The 14,096-nt window shown below is 43.4% G+C and overlaps 4 non-coding genes across 4 annotated transcripts; all 4 read right to left on the bottom strand.

Annotated features, from left to right (window-relative positions):
- Positions 1–4,140: 4,140 nt before the first annotated feature.
- LOC137342444 (U6 spliceosomal RNA) lies at positions 4,141–4,247 on the bottom strand. The gene has a single exon (XR_010967264.1). It is a non-coding gene; the product is annotated as a U6 spliceosomal RNA (small nuclear RNA).
- Positions 4,248–7,799: 3,552 nt separating this feature from the next.
- Positions 7,800–7,903, bottom strand: LOC137342450 (U6 spliceosomal RNA). Its single transcript, XR_010967270.1, has one exon. It is a non-coding gene; the product is annotated as a U6 spliceosomal RNA (small nuclear RNA).
- An 813-nt stretch (positions 7,904–8,716) lies between these two features.
- Positions 8,717–8,823, bottom strand: LOC137342443 (U6 spliceosomal RNA). Its single transcript, XR_010967263.1, has one exon. It is a non-coding gene; the product is annotated as a U6 spliceosomal RNA (small nuclear RNA).
- Positions 8,824–13,229: 4,406 nt separating this feature from the next.
- Positions 13,230–13,336, bottom strand: LOC137342442 (U6 spliceosomal RNA). The gene has a single exon (XR_010967262.1). It is a non-coding gene; the product is annotated as a U6 spliceosomal RNA (small nuclear RNA).
- Between the last annotated feature and the right edge of the window lie 760 nt (positions 13,337–14,096).

The following is a 14,096-nucleotide window of genomic DNA, read 5'->3' as shown; positions in this document are numbered from 1 at the left end:
GGTGGCCCTGCCCTCTGGAATTCTCTACTCAGTTCTGTCTGTCTTGCAACTTCCCTCTTTCAAAAACCTTCTCCAAACCCTACCCATTGACCATGTCATTCCTCCCCATCCTAATCTCTGTTTTGTTTCCCTTTACCCATGCTTGGTGTGTGTTGTATCCTTTCCTTCCATATTGTAAAACACTCTCAAATATCTTGCTGCACGTGAGGATCGGCATATAAATGCAAGCTGATTTTGTGGGATTGCAAATAAACAGTGCGCTGAAATTAAAGGAAAATTGTATGTCGAAGAATGGAACACTTTCCCACATTGCGTGTAGTGTAGGTTGGACATACAGTCAAGCTGTCTCTTACAATACCTCATCTCCAGGTTCCAAAGTCTACCAGTATCAGCAAAATGATTACAGCACTTGAATTTTTACCACAACTTCCTCCCAGGCAACAGTAGGAGACTTGGAAAGGATCAGCCAGTTTGCAGTTCCAGGGGTCACAGATACCCTGTTGGGACATGCTGGTTACTACACTATATTCAGCATGAGGATGCAGCAAAACAGGCGAACATGTTTTTTTTTGAAGGAGATGGTACTTCCAGGGTAGCACTGGGTTCTATTCACTGCACCCATGTTGCCATTTAACAACTATGTAGTGCCCCATGTCATTCATCAACAGAACAGCACCAATGTGTAAACGTCCAAATGGTTGCAACAATCAGCAAAGAATTCTGCCTGTCAGAGAATTCATACATGACGATGTAAAAAAGCTAGTAAAAGGTAAGCTTCAGCTTGGGAAAAAAAGCTAACACAGACCTCAAAAAACTAACAACTTGAGAACAGCCCTTGATATGTGAAAACAAGTAGCTTACATGGGCTTTATGACTAGCTGTAAATATGAGGGAGGAATTTCTGAAGTGTGTTCAGGAGAACTTTCTTGATCAGTATGTTTCTGGCCTAACGAGGAAGGAGGCATTGCTGGATCTAGTTCTGTAGAATCAAGTGGAGCAAGTATCAGTGGAGGAACATTTAGGGAACAGTGATCATAGTATCATAAGGTTCAGATTAGTTATGGAAAAGGACAAGAAGCAATCTAGAGTAAAAATTGGAAGAGGGCCAATTTCAGTGGGTTAAGAACGGATCTGGCCCAGGTAAATTGGAATCAAAGATTGGCAGGCAAAACTGTAATCGAACAATGGGCGGCCTTTAAACAGGAGATGGTTCGGGTACAGTCTAGGAAAGGTAAGGCAACCAAAGCCAGAGCACACTGGATGACAAAAGAGATAGAGAGTAAGATGAAGCAGAAAAAGGGGGCGTATGATTGATGTTGGGTTGATAATACAAGTGAGAACCAGGCTGAATATAGAAAGTACAGAGGAGAAGTGAAAAAGGAAATAAGAGGGGCAAAGAGAGAGTATGAGAATAGACTGCCGGCTAACATAAAAGGGAATCCAAAAGTCTTCTACAGGCATATAAATAATAAACAGGTAGTAAGAGGGGTGGGGCCGATCTCCAAAAAGGGGATCTACGCATGGAGACAGAGCGCATAGCTGAGGTACTAAATGAGTACTTTGCATCTGTCCTTACCAAGGAAGAAAATGCAGTCAAAGTCACGGTAAAAGAGGAGGTAGCTGCGATACTGGATGGGCTAAAAATTGATAAGGAGGAGGCACTAGAAAGGCAGGCTGTACTTAAAGTAGATAAGTCACCCAGTCCGGATGTGATGTATCCTAGGTGGTTGAGGGAAGTAAGGGTAGAAATTGCAGAGGTGCTGGCCATAATCTTCCAATCATCCTTAGATACGCGGGTGGTGCCAAAGGACTGGAGAATTGCAAATGTTGCACCCTTGTTCAAAAAAGGGTGTAAGGATAAACCCGGCAACTACAGGCCAGTCAGTTTAACCTTGTTGGAGGGGAAGCTTTTAGAAGCAATAACCCAGGACAAAATTAATAGTCACTTGGACAAAAGCAGATTAGTAATAGAAAGCCAGCACGGATTTGTTAAAGGCAGATCGTGTTTAACTAATTTGATTGAGTTTTTTGATGAGGTAACAGAGAGGCTTGATGTGGGCAATGCGGTTGATATGTATATGGACTTCCAAAAGGCGTTTGATAAAGTGCCACATAATAGGCTTGTCAGCAAAATTGAAGCCCATGGAATAAAAGGGGCGGTGGCAGCATGGATACAAAATTGGCTAAGTGACAGGAAACAGAGAGTAGTGGTGAACGGTTGTTTTTCGGACTGGAGCGAGGTATACAGTGGTGTTCCCCAGGGGTCGGTACTAGGACCACTGCTTTTTTTGATATATATTAACAACTTGGACTTGGGTGTACAGGGCACAATTTCAAAATTTGCAGATGACATAAAACTTGAACGTGTAGTAAACAGTGAGGAGGATAGTAATAGACTTCAAGAGGACATAGACAGGCTGGTGGAATGGGCAGACACGTGGTAGATGAAATTTAACACAGAGAAGTGCGAAGTGATACATTTTGGCAGGAAGAACGAGGAGAGGCAACATAAACTAAATGGTACAATTCTAAAGGGGGTGCAGGAACAGAGAGACCCGGGGGGTTTATGTGCACAAATCTTTGAAGGTTATGGGACAGGTTGAGAAAGTGGATAAAAAAAGCCTAAGGGATCCTGAGCTTTATAAATAGAGGCATAGAATACAAAAGCAAGGAAGTTATGTTCAACCTTTACAAAACACTGGTTCGGCCACAACTGGAGTATTGTGTCCAATTCTGGGCATCGCACTTTAGGAAGGATATGAAGGCCTTACAGAGAGTGCAGAGGAGATTTACTAGAATGGCTCCAGGGATGAGGGACTTCAGTTATGTGGATAGACTGGAGAAGTTGAGGTTATTCTCCTTAGAGCAGAGAAGGTTGAGAGGGGATTTGATAGAAGTGTTCAAAATCATGAAGGGTTTAGATAAAGTAAATAAGGAGAAACTGTTCCCATTGGTGGAAGGGTCGAGAACTAGATTTAAGGTGATTGGCAAAAAAACCATGGTGATATGAGGAAAATCTTTTTCACACAGCGAGTAGTTATGATCTGGAATGAGCTGCCTGAAAGGGTGGTGGAAGCAAATTCAATTGTGGCTTTCAAAATGGAATTGGATAAATACATAAAAGGAAAAAAATTGCAGGGCTACGGGGAAAGAGCGGGGGAATGGAACTAACTGGATTGTTCATACAAAAAGCCCGCACAAGCTCGATGGGCTGAATGGCCTCCTTCTGTGCTGTAACCATTCTATGATTTTATATGCACAAAAACATTCCCTGGCATTGGAGGAAAGTACAAAATCGATGGTCCGTTTCTATAGGGGGTTTGGGTTTATGTTCCCCCAGAAAAGCTTGAATTTTTGCATTAAAATTAATTAAACATTATGGTTAACTTTAAGCAATTTCATACTTCACAATTGATAGATTTTTAATCAACAATGCAAAAATAAAATGACATTTTAGATTTTCAACAGACCATGAACTAAAGGAGGAATTAAATCATAGAATCATAGAAAGATTACAGCACAGAAGGAGGCCATCCAGCCCATCGAGTCCGTGCTGGCCCTATGCAAGAGCAATCCAGCCAGTCCCACTCCCCTGCCCTATTCCCTTAGCCCTGCAATTTTTTTCCTTTCAAGTACTTATCCAGTTCTCTTTTGAAGGCCATGATTGAATCTGCCTCCACCACCGCTTCTGGCAGTGCATTTCAGATCCTAACCACTCGCTGTGTAAAATGTTTTTCCTCTTGCCATCTTTGGTTCTTTTGCCAATCACCTTAAATCTATGTCCTCTGGTTCTTGACCCTTCCGCCAATGGGAACAGTTTCTCTCTATCTGCTCTGTCCAAGCCCTTCATGATTTTGAATACCTCTATCAAATCTCCTCACAACCGTCTCTGTTCCAAGGAGAATAACCCCACCTTCTCCAGTCTATCATCCATGGAATCATTCTAGTAAATCTCTTCTCTAAGGCCTTCACAAGTGCAGTGCCAAGAACTGGACACAATACTACAATTGTGGCCAAACTATTGTTTTATAAAGGTTCATCATGACTTCCTTGATTTTGTGGCATGTCTTGTGTTTGTAAGTGAATGTGAAGCAGGAGTAAATATGAAAGTTTTGCAGAGGGCGATATGTTTTAGAAGTGCAAAATATGGAACGCTTCACGAATTTGCGTGTCATCCTTGCGCAGGGGCCATGCTAATCTTCTCTGTATCGTTCCAATTTTAGTATATGTGCTGCCGAAGCGAGCACGATTGATAATGGAACACCAGTGTCTTATAAAGCATCAATATTTGAAGCATTTTAAGGTGGTAGTTGATGATTTTTCGTTTATCGATTGTTAAATTTGATTTATGTTCCATAATTGTGCACAAAATAATACTAAACTATAATGACTGTTTTGTACTTGTATATTTTATCATTTGGTAACAAATAATAAAAGAAAATTAGATTTGCGAGCGGTGGATTATGGTCGGCGATTGGTTCTAAATGTAAATGAGGGCAGGGGGCGGGGCTTTAGTTCACGGCGGTTGGGCTCAGGGGGCGGGGCCTGTTGACGGGCTGGGCCTGCGGTGAGTTGTGAGGCGGACGCGGTTTATTTGGGCTCGTTACCCTGTCGCTCCTCGTCAACCGGGACCGAGAGGCCGCGGGGTAGTGAACTGGGCTGATGCTGCGGGGCCCGGTGCAGTTCACAGTCCCAGTGTGGGGAGCGCGGCTGGTCATGGTCGGCATTTCAGGGGCCGGGGCCGCCTCTTCCACACATCGGCCGGGCTTTCGGGTCCGGTTCCCGGTCCCAGCCCCAGCTGTGCCCGCCTTTTCCACAGACATCGGTGTGGGCCACGGCTCTCCTGTCCCCTCAGCGCTGCTCCCCATGCTCCTCCTCAGCGCTGCTGCCCTCACTGCCCCTCTCCCTGAGCCACAGGGCAGTTTTTGATTTTAAATTCGCAGTGGGACCCTGGAATGAAGCTGGGATTCAGGAGGGAAAAGCTGCCATTAAAGTGCCAGATCACTGTAGGAATAGCTGATGGGCCCAGCTGACAGGAATGAATTGACATAAGAAATAGGAGCAGGGCCCTCGAGCCTGATCCGCCATTCAATAAGATCATGGCTGATCTTCTACCTCAACTAGACTTTCCCGCCTGTAAGCGAGGAAAATATGGAAGGTAAAACAGAACCTTCAGGTGTTACCCAGATCAGTAGTTTATTACGAGTGCACACGGGAGAACAATCTCAGCCACCCCAGCTGGAGACCTCGTTCTCAAAGGAAAAGTGGCAATACAACTTAGTTTATACAGTTTATTAGACAACACCCACTAATTACTAATGGGGGTGTATACATGGTAATATTGATACATCATTAGTTTATAGGGTTAATCAACTTCTAGGCCTGCCCTTTGAAGTCGAGTACCCCCTGTGAGAAGCTTATGGGCTGCAGAGGCTTCACTCTAACTTTGCATTTTTGAGCTATCTCTTACCCTTGTCATCACTATAGGGAGGTATCTTCAACAGGAACATGGCCTGCTTGACTACAAAGCTCTATTGAATTATGCAGCCAACTGACTCCTTTCCCAGACCATCAGCAGATGTTTCATCAATACGCCTTTGTACTCTTATCTCTTAGGAACAGACCCCTTCTAAACATTCCTTAAGTAAAGCTTGGAATGTCCTTGGTCAGCTAAACCTATCTATGTTAGTTTGAAAAGGGCTAACATGGTCAAGTATCCCATGGTGCTTTGTGTTTTGTTTCCAGCCGAACAAGACTGAATGGTACCTTTCAGACCGTTTTATACCGGTGAATTGGGGCCCACCCCTTTATATCCCTTAATCCAAATTTTATCCCTACACCGCCCTATCCCCATGTCCCTTGATTCCCTTAGATTCCAAAAATCTATCGATCTCAGTCCTGAATATATTCAACGACTGAGCATCCACAGCCCTCTGGGGTAGAGAATTCCAAAGATTCACAACCCTCTGAGTGAAGAAATTTTTCCTTAGCTCGGTCCTAAATGGCCAACCACTTATCTTGAGACTATGACCCCTAGTTCTAGACTCTCCAGCCGGGAGAAACAGCCTCTCAGCCTCTACCCTGTCAAGCCCTCTAAGAATTTTATACGTTTCAATGAGTTCACCTCATTCTTCTAAACTCCAGAGAATATAGGCCCATTCTACTCACTCTCTCCTCATAGGACAACCCTCTCATCCCAGGAATCAATCTAGTGAAACTTAATTGCATCCTCTTTAAGGCAAGTATATCCTTCCTTAGATAAGGAGACCAAAACTGTATACAGTACTCACCAGAGCCCTATATAATGGCAGCAAGACCTTCTTACTCTTATACTCCAACCCCCTTGCAATAAAGGCTAACATACATACGAATTAAGGGCAGGAGGAGGCCATTGGGCCCCTAGAGCCTGGTCTCCCATTTGATAAGATCATGGTTGATCTGATTGTGACCTCAACTTTCCCTTCTACCTACTATAACCTTTGACTCCCTTGTTAATCAGAAATCAATCTAACTCAGCCTTAAAAATATTCAATGACCCTGCCTCCACTACTCTCTGGGGAAGGGAGTTCCACAGACTAATGACCCTCTGAAAGAAAAAAAATCTCCTCATCTCCATCTTAAATGGGAGACCCCTTATTTTTAAACTGTGGCTCCTAGTTCTAGTCTCTTCCCACAAGGGAAAACACCCCCTCAGCATCTACCCCTTCAAGTCCCCTCAGGATCTTATATGTTTCAATAAGATCACCTCTCATTCTTCTAAACTCCAGTGTATACAGGTCCAACTTGTCCAACCTTTCCTCATAAGATAACCCCCTCATCCCAGGAATCAGTTGAGTGAACCTTCTCTGAACCGCCTCCAAACCAACTATGTCCTTTCTTAAATAAGGACACCCAAACTGCACACAGTATTCTAAATGTGGTCTCTCCAATGTCCTGTACAACTGTAGCAAAACATCTCCACTTTTATATTCCATTCCCCTTGCAATAAATGACAGCATTCTATTTGCCTTCCTAATCACTTGCTGTACCTGCATACTAACTTTCATGTATTAGGACACCCAGATCCCTCTGTACCTCAGAGTTCTGCAATCTCTCTCCATTTAAATAATGTACTGCTTTTCTATTCCTCCTGCCGAAGTGGACAAGTTCACATTTTCCCACATTATACTCCATCTGCCAAATTTTTGCCCACTCACTTAACCTATCTATATCCCTTTGCGGAATCCTTATGTCCTCTTCACAACTTACTTTCCTACCTACCTTTGTATCATCAGCAAATTTAGCAACCATACATTCAGTCCCTTCATCCAAGTCATTAATAAAGATTGTAAGTAGCTGAGGCCCAAGCACTGATCCCTGTGGCACTCCACTTGTTACATCTTGCCAACCTGAAAATGACCCATTTATACCTACTCTCTGTTTCCTGTTAGCTAACCAATCCTTTATCCATGCCAATATGTTAACCCCTACACCATGAGCTCTTATTTTGTGCAGTTGCGTTTGATGTGGTACCTTGTCAAAAGCATTCTGGAAATCCAAGTATACCACATCCACAGGATCCCCTTTATCCATGTTGCTTGTTGCTTCCTCAAAGAACTCTAATAAATTAGCCAAACACGATTTCCCTTTCACAAAGCTGTGTTGACTCTGCCTGATTGCATTGAGATTTTCTAAGTGCCCTGCTATAACCTCCTTAATAATAGATTCTAGCATTTTCCCTATGACAGGTGTTAAACTAACTGGCCTATAGTTTCCTGCTTTCTGTCTCCCTCCTTTCTTGAATAGAGGAGTTACATTCCAATCTGATGGGACCCTGCCAGAATCTAGGGAATTCTTGCGCAGGGGCCATGCTAATCTTCTCTGTATCATTCCAATTTTAGTATATATGCTGCGAAGCAAGCACAAATAATGATGGAACGTCAGTGTCTTATAAAGCATCAATATTATGAACACCTTTATGAACATATCATTTGCCTTCCTAATTGCTTGCAGTACCTGCAAGTTAACTTTCTGTGATTGTGAACCAGGACACCCAAATCCCTCTGAATACCAACATTTCTTAGTCTCTCACCTTTTAAAAAATATGCTGCTTTTCTATTCTTCCTACCAAAGTGGATAATTTCACATTTCGTCACATTATACTCCCATCTGCCACCCTCTCTATATCCCTTTGCAGCTTCTCATCGTCCTCCTCACAGCTTACTTTCCCACCTATCGTCAGCAAACTTGGATACGATAGACTCGGTCCCTTCATCTAAGTCATTGTAATATATATCAATCAGCTGAGGCCCAAGCACTGATCCTTGTGGCACTCCACTGGTTACAACCTGCCAACCTGAAAATGACCCCTGTATTCCCTCAAACACACACTTGTGATCCAAACTAAGATATAAATTTATAGACTTGTAGGTGAGTATATAATGGAACATATTGGAAAATTGAAGCCCATGAGATTAAAGAGGCAGTTGCTGCTTTGAATTTTTGCATTAAAATGAATGATATATTCTGGTTAACTTTAAGCACTTTCATACTTCACAATTGATAGATTTTTAATGAACAATGCAAAAATAAAGTGACATTTTGGATTTTCAACAGACCATGAAGTAAAGGAGGAGCTAAATGAAGAAGTTGATTTTGTGGCATGACTTGTGTATGAAAGTGAATGTGCAGCAGTAGTAAATATGAAAATTTTGTATAAGGTTATGTTTTAAAAGTGCAAAATATGGAACGCTTCACGAATTTGCGTGTCATCCTTGCGCAGGGGCCATGCTAATCTTCTCTGTATCGTTCCAATTTTAGTATATGTGCTGCCGAAGCGAGCACGATTGATAATGCAACGCCAGTGTCTTATAAAGCATCAATATTATGACCACCTTTAGGTGATTCTGATCCACTTTTTTTTGTTGAATTTTGAATTAACTTTGTTCGACAACGTAATACGAAGGACGATATTTATCTATATTGAAAAATGTCTACTTTCATTTTTAATGATTTCTGAACATAAATATTGAAAATATAGCAAATCTCCGCGCAGTGGATTATGGTCGGCGATTGGTTCTAAATGTAAATGAGGGCAGGGGGCGGGGCTTTAGTTCACGGCGGTTGGGCTCAGGGGGCGGGGCCTGTTGACGGGCTCGGCCTGCGGTGAGTTGTGAGGCGGACGCGGTTTATTTGGGCTCGTTACCCTGTCGCTCCTCGTCAACCGGGACCGAGAGGCCGCGGGGTAGTGAACTGGGCTGATGCTGCGGGGCCCGGTGCAGTTCACAGTCCCCCAGTGTGGGGAGCGCGGCTGGTCATGGTCGGCATTTCAGGGGCCGGGGCCGCCTCTTCCACACATCGGTGTGGGCCGTGGTCCTCCTCTCCCCTCCCCTCAGCACTGCTGCAGGGCAGTTTTGATTTTAAATTTACAGAGAGATCCTTGAATGAAGCTGTGATTCAGGAGGGGAAAAGCTGCCATTAAAGTGCCAGATCACTGTAGGAATAGCTGATGTTCTCAGCTGACAGGAATGCATTGGTGCTTCTGTTAGGTGCACTGTCTGGAGAATTTCCTGCACTGGAAAGGAAATCCTGAGAGATGAATCCTCTCATTCCCCCCCTCCCCCCCAAACACACACCTGTGGTCCAAACTAAGACATACATTTATAGACTTGTATGTATTGGAACAATACACTTTCTTTTGTACTTTGCGTTCAACTCTAAAGGACTATTCATTTTACAGGGGTGGCCTTACATTAAGCTGTGCTGCAATTTATTAAGAGGGTGACCAAAGTGATAAATTTGAGACTTTTTACAAACTACACATAAGTAGTGTTTCAGTTTGCAGGTTTCCACCTTTGTACAATGCCTGGCTTTAATAAGACCAAACACTGATGATGGAGGTTAAACACATAGTAATACCATTTAAGTCAGAAGAAAAAAAAATACTGGAATGTACAGCACACCGATAAGTATATTAAAGAGAAAGCCAGGTTAATGTTTTGGAAGGGATCTTTCAGCAGAACAGAGGCCATAGCGGAAAGGTTAATTTTCCACTTTCAAACACTGGCTGACCTGCTATGTGATCCCAGTATTTTCTGTTTTTGTTTTTATTTTTTTCAATCAGAACAATTTGTTTAAGGGTGATATTATGATTGGGACGGGTCCAGCCTTTATCATATACAACAACAGCTTGCACTTATATAGCACCTTTTAACGTAGTAAAACATCCCAAGGTGTTTCACAGGGGCATTATCAGACAAAATCTGACACCTAGCCACATAAAGAGATATTAGGACAGGTGACCAAAAGCTTGGTCAAAGAGGTAGGTTTTTAAGGAGCGACTTAAAGGAGGAGAGTAATGTGGAGAGGTTTAGGGAGGGAGTTCCAGATCTTAGAGCCTTGGCAGCTAAAGGCGTGGTCACCAATAGAGGAACGAAGGAGATTGGGGATGCAAAAGAGGCCAGAATTGGAGGAACGCAGAGGTCTCAGAGGGTCGTAGTGCTGGAGGAGGTTACAGAGATTGGGAGGGGCGAGGCCCTGGAGGCGTGGCCGGACCAGGAGCCAATGTAGGTCAGCGAGCACAGGGGTGAACAATCCATGTCTCAGTGCCACTTCAGTTTGATATGTGTTGCCCAATTGTAATCTCATCCTTAGCTTCCTCAGCTACATTTGTGCCTGCACTGGAATTCTCTACTCAGTTCTGACTAGCTCGCAACTTCCCTCTTTCAAGAACTTTCTACAAACCATTTTGACCATGCCTGTCCTCCTAACCTCTCTTTTGTTTCCCTTTACCCATGCTTAGTGTCTATCATATCCTTTGCCTCCATATTGTAAAGCACTCTAAATCGTCTTCGCTGTATGTGAGGAGCGGCATATAAATGCAAGCTGTTTTTTGTTGTAATGCAAACAAACAATGCTGAAATTAAAGAAAAATTGGATGTCGGAGAATGGAACACCTTTCCACTTTTTTTGACCAAACAGCTCCCAGGCCTGGTGTAGTGTGGGTTAGACATACAGTCAAGCTCTCTTACAATACCTCACCTCCAGGTTCTGAAGTCTGCCAGTATCAGCAAAATGATTACAGCACTTGAAAATTTGCCACAAGTTCCTCCCAGGCAACAGTAGGAGACTTGGAAAGGATCAGCCAGTTTGCAGTTCCAGAGGTCACAGACACCCTGTTGGAGCATGCTGGTTACTACATTAGTAGTATCATGAGGATGCAGCAAAACAGCTGAACATGTTTTTTTTGAAGGAGATGGTACTTCCAGGGTAGCACTGGGTTCTATTCACTGCACCCATGTTGCCATTTAACAACTATGTAGTGCCCCATGTCATTCATCAACAGAACAGCACCAATTTGTAAACTTCCAAATGGTTGCAACAATCAGCAAAGAATTCTGCGTGTCAGAGTATTCATACATGACAATGTAAAAAAGCTAGTAAAAGGTAAGCAACAGCTTCAAAAAAAAGCTAACACAGACCTCAAAAAGTTAACAACTCAAGAACTTCCCTGACATACGGTGAACAACAGATTATGAAAGGATTTGATAGGGTAGACAGAGAGAAGATCATAGAAAGGTTACAGCATGGAAGGAGGCCATTCGGCCCATCGAGACCGTGCAGGCTCTATGCAAGAGCAATCCAGCCAGTCCCACTCCCCCGCTCTTTCCCTGTAGCCCTGCAAATTTTTTCCTTTCAAGTATTTATCCAGTTCTCTTTTGAAGGCCATGTTGAATCTGCCTCCACCACCCCCTCGGGCAGTGCATTCCAGATCCTAACCACTCGCTGTGTAAAAAAGATTTTCCCCATGTCACCTTTGGTTCTTTTGCCAATCACCTTAAATCTATGTCCTCTAGTCCTTGACCCTTCCGCCAATGGGAACAGTTTCTCTCTATCTACTCTGTCTAGACCCTTCATGATTCTGAATACCTCTATCAAATCTCCTTGCAACCGTCTCTGTTCCAAGGAGAACAACCCTAGCTTCTCCAGTCTATCCATGTAACTAAAGTCCCTCATCCCTGGAAGATATTTCCACTTGCGGGGGAGACCAGAACTAGATGCCATAAATATAAGATAGTCACTAACAAATCCAGCAGGGAATTCAGGAGAAACTTCTCCATCCAGAGAGTGGTAAGAATGTGGAACTGGCTATCACATGGAGTAGTTGAGGCGACTAGCATAGAGGCATTTAAGGGGAAGCTAGATAAACACGAAGGAGAAGGGAATAGAAGGAAATGTTGATAGGATTATTGTAAACAATTTTACAACACCAAGTTATAGTCCAACAATTTTATTTTTAAATCCACAAGCTTTCGGAGGCTTCCTCCTTCGTCAGGTGAATGTGAGGAAGGAGGAAGCCTCCTCCTTTCACCTGAGGAAGGAGGAAGCCTCTGAAAGCTTGTGGATTTTAAAATAAAATTGTTGGACTATAACTTGGTGTTGTAAAATTGTTTACAATTGTCAACCCCAGTCCATCACCGGCATCTCCACATCATTGATAGGATTAGATGAAGAAGGATGGGAAGAGGCTCTCGTGGAGCATAAACACTGGCATAGACCTGTTGGGCCGAATGGCTGGTTTGTGTGCTGTATATTCTTTGCAATTCTTTGTGACATATGGAAACAAGTAGTTTACATGGGCTTTATGACTTTAGCTGTAGGTATGCACAAAAACATTTACTGGTACTGGAGGAAAGTACAAAATCGATGGTCCATTTCTATAGGGGGTCTGGGTGTATGTTCCCCCAGAAAAATTTGAATTTTTGCATTAAAATTAATGATACATTCTGGTTAACTTTAAGCACGTTCATACCTCACAATTGATAGATTTTTAATAAAGAAAGGAAAAATAAAGTGACATTTTGAATTTTTACCAGACCATCACTTACCCAAAATTTGCCTCAACAAGCACATCCCACACCCCCAATTTACAAAGTCAGTCCACACCCTCTGGCTCAGTTCACAGACACACTATACCCCATCCAACTCCTTAACACTTTCACAGAAAAACTCTCCTCTCCTTATAATGTAGTTAAACTGGTATTCTTGTTCTATTCAGATTGGCACTCCCTCTTCAATTGAAAATTTCAAAAATGAGATTGATAGATTTTTGTTAGGCAAAAGTATTCAAGGTTACGGAACCAAAGCAGGTAGATGGAGTTAAGATTTCAGATCAGCCATGATTTGTGTTTGAAAGTGAACGTGAAGAAGAAGTCTGAAAGTTTTGCAGAAGGTGATGTGTTTTAAAAGTGCAAAATATGGAACGCTTCACGAATTTGCGTGTCATCCTTGCGCAGGGGCCATGCTAATCTTCTCTGTATCGTTCCAATTTTAGTATATGTGCTGCCGAAGCGAGCACGGTTGATAATGCAACGCCAGTGTCTTATAAAGCATCAGTATTATGACCACCTTTAGGTGATTCTGATCCACTTTTTTTGTCGAATTTTGAATTAACTTTGTTCGACAACGTAATACAAAGGACGATATTTATCTATATTGAAAAATGTCTACTTTCATTTTTAATGATTTCTGAACATAAATATTGAAAATATAGCAAATCTCCGCGCAGTGGATTATGGTCGGCGATTGGTTCTAAATGTAAATGAGGGCAGGGGGCGGGGCTTTAGTTCACGGCGGTTGGGCTCAGGGGGCGGGGCCTGTTGACGGGCTGGGCCTGCGGTGAGTTGTGAGGCGGACGCGGTTTATTTGGGCTCGTTACCCTGTCGCTCCTCGTCAACCGGGACCGAGAGGCCGCGGGGTAGTGAACTGGGCTGATGCTGCGGGGCCCGGTGCAGTTCACAGTCCCCCAGTGTGGGGAGCGCGGCTGGTCATGGTCGGCATTTCAGGGGCCGGGGCCGCCTCTTCCACACATCGGTGTGGGCCGTGGTCCTCCTCTCCCCTCCCCTCAGCACTGCTGCAGGGCAGTTTTGATTTTAAATTTACAGAGAGATCCTTGAATGAAGCTGTGATTCAGGAGGGGAAAAGCTGCCATTAAAGTGCCAGATCACTGTAGGAATAGCTGATGTTCTCAGCTGACAGGAATGCATTGGTGCTTCTGTTAGGTGCACTGTCTGGAGAATTTCCTGCACTGGAAAGGAAATCCTGAGAGATGAATCCTC

Source organism: Heptranchias perlo, chromosome 25 (genome assembly GCF_035084215.1).
Source record: "Heptranchias perlo isolate sHepPer1 chromosome 25, sHepPer1.hap1, whole genome shotgun sequence".
Classification (NCBI taxonomy): Eukaryota; Metazoa; Chordata; class Chondrichthyes; order Hexanchiformes; family Hexanchidae; genus Heptranchias; species Heptranchias perlo.
Note: the sequence above shows the minus strand (reverse complement) of the source record. Positions and strands in the feature narration are given on the sequence as shown.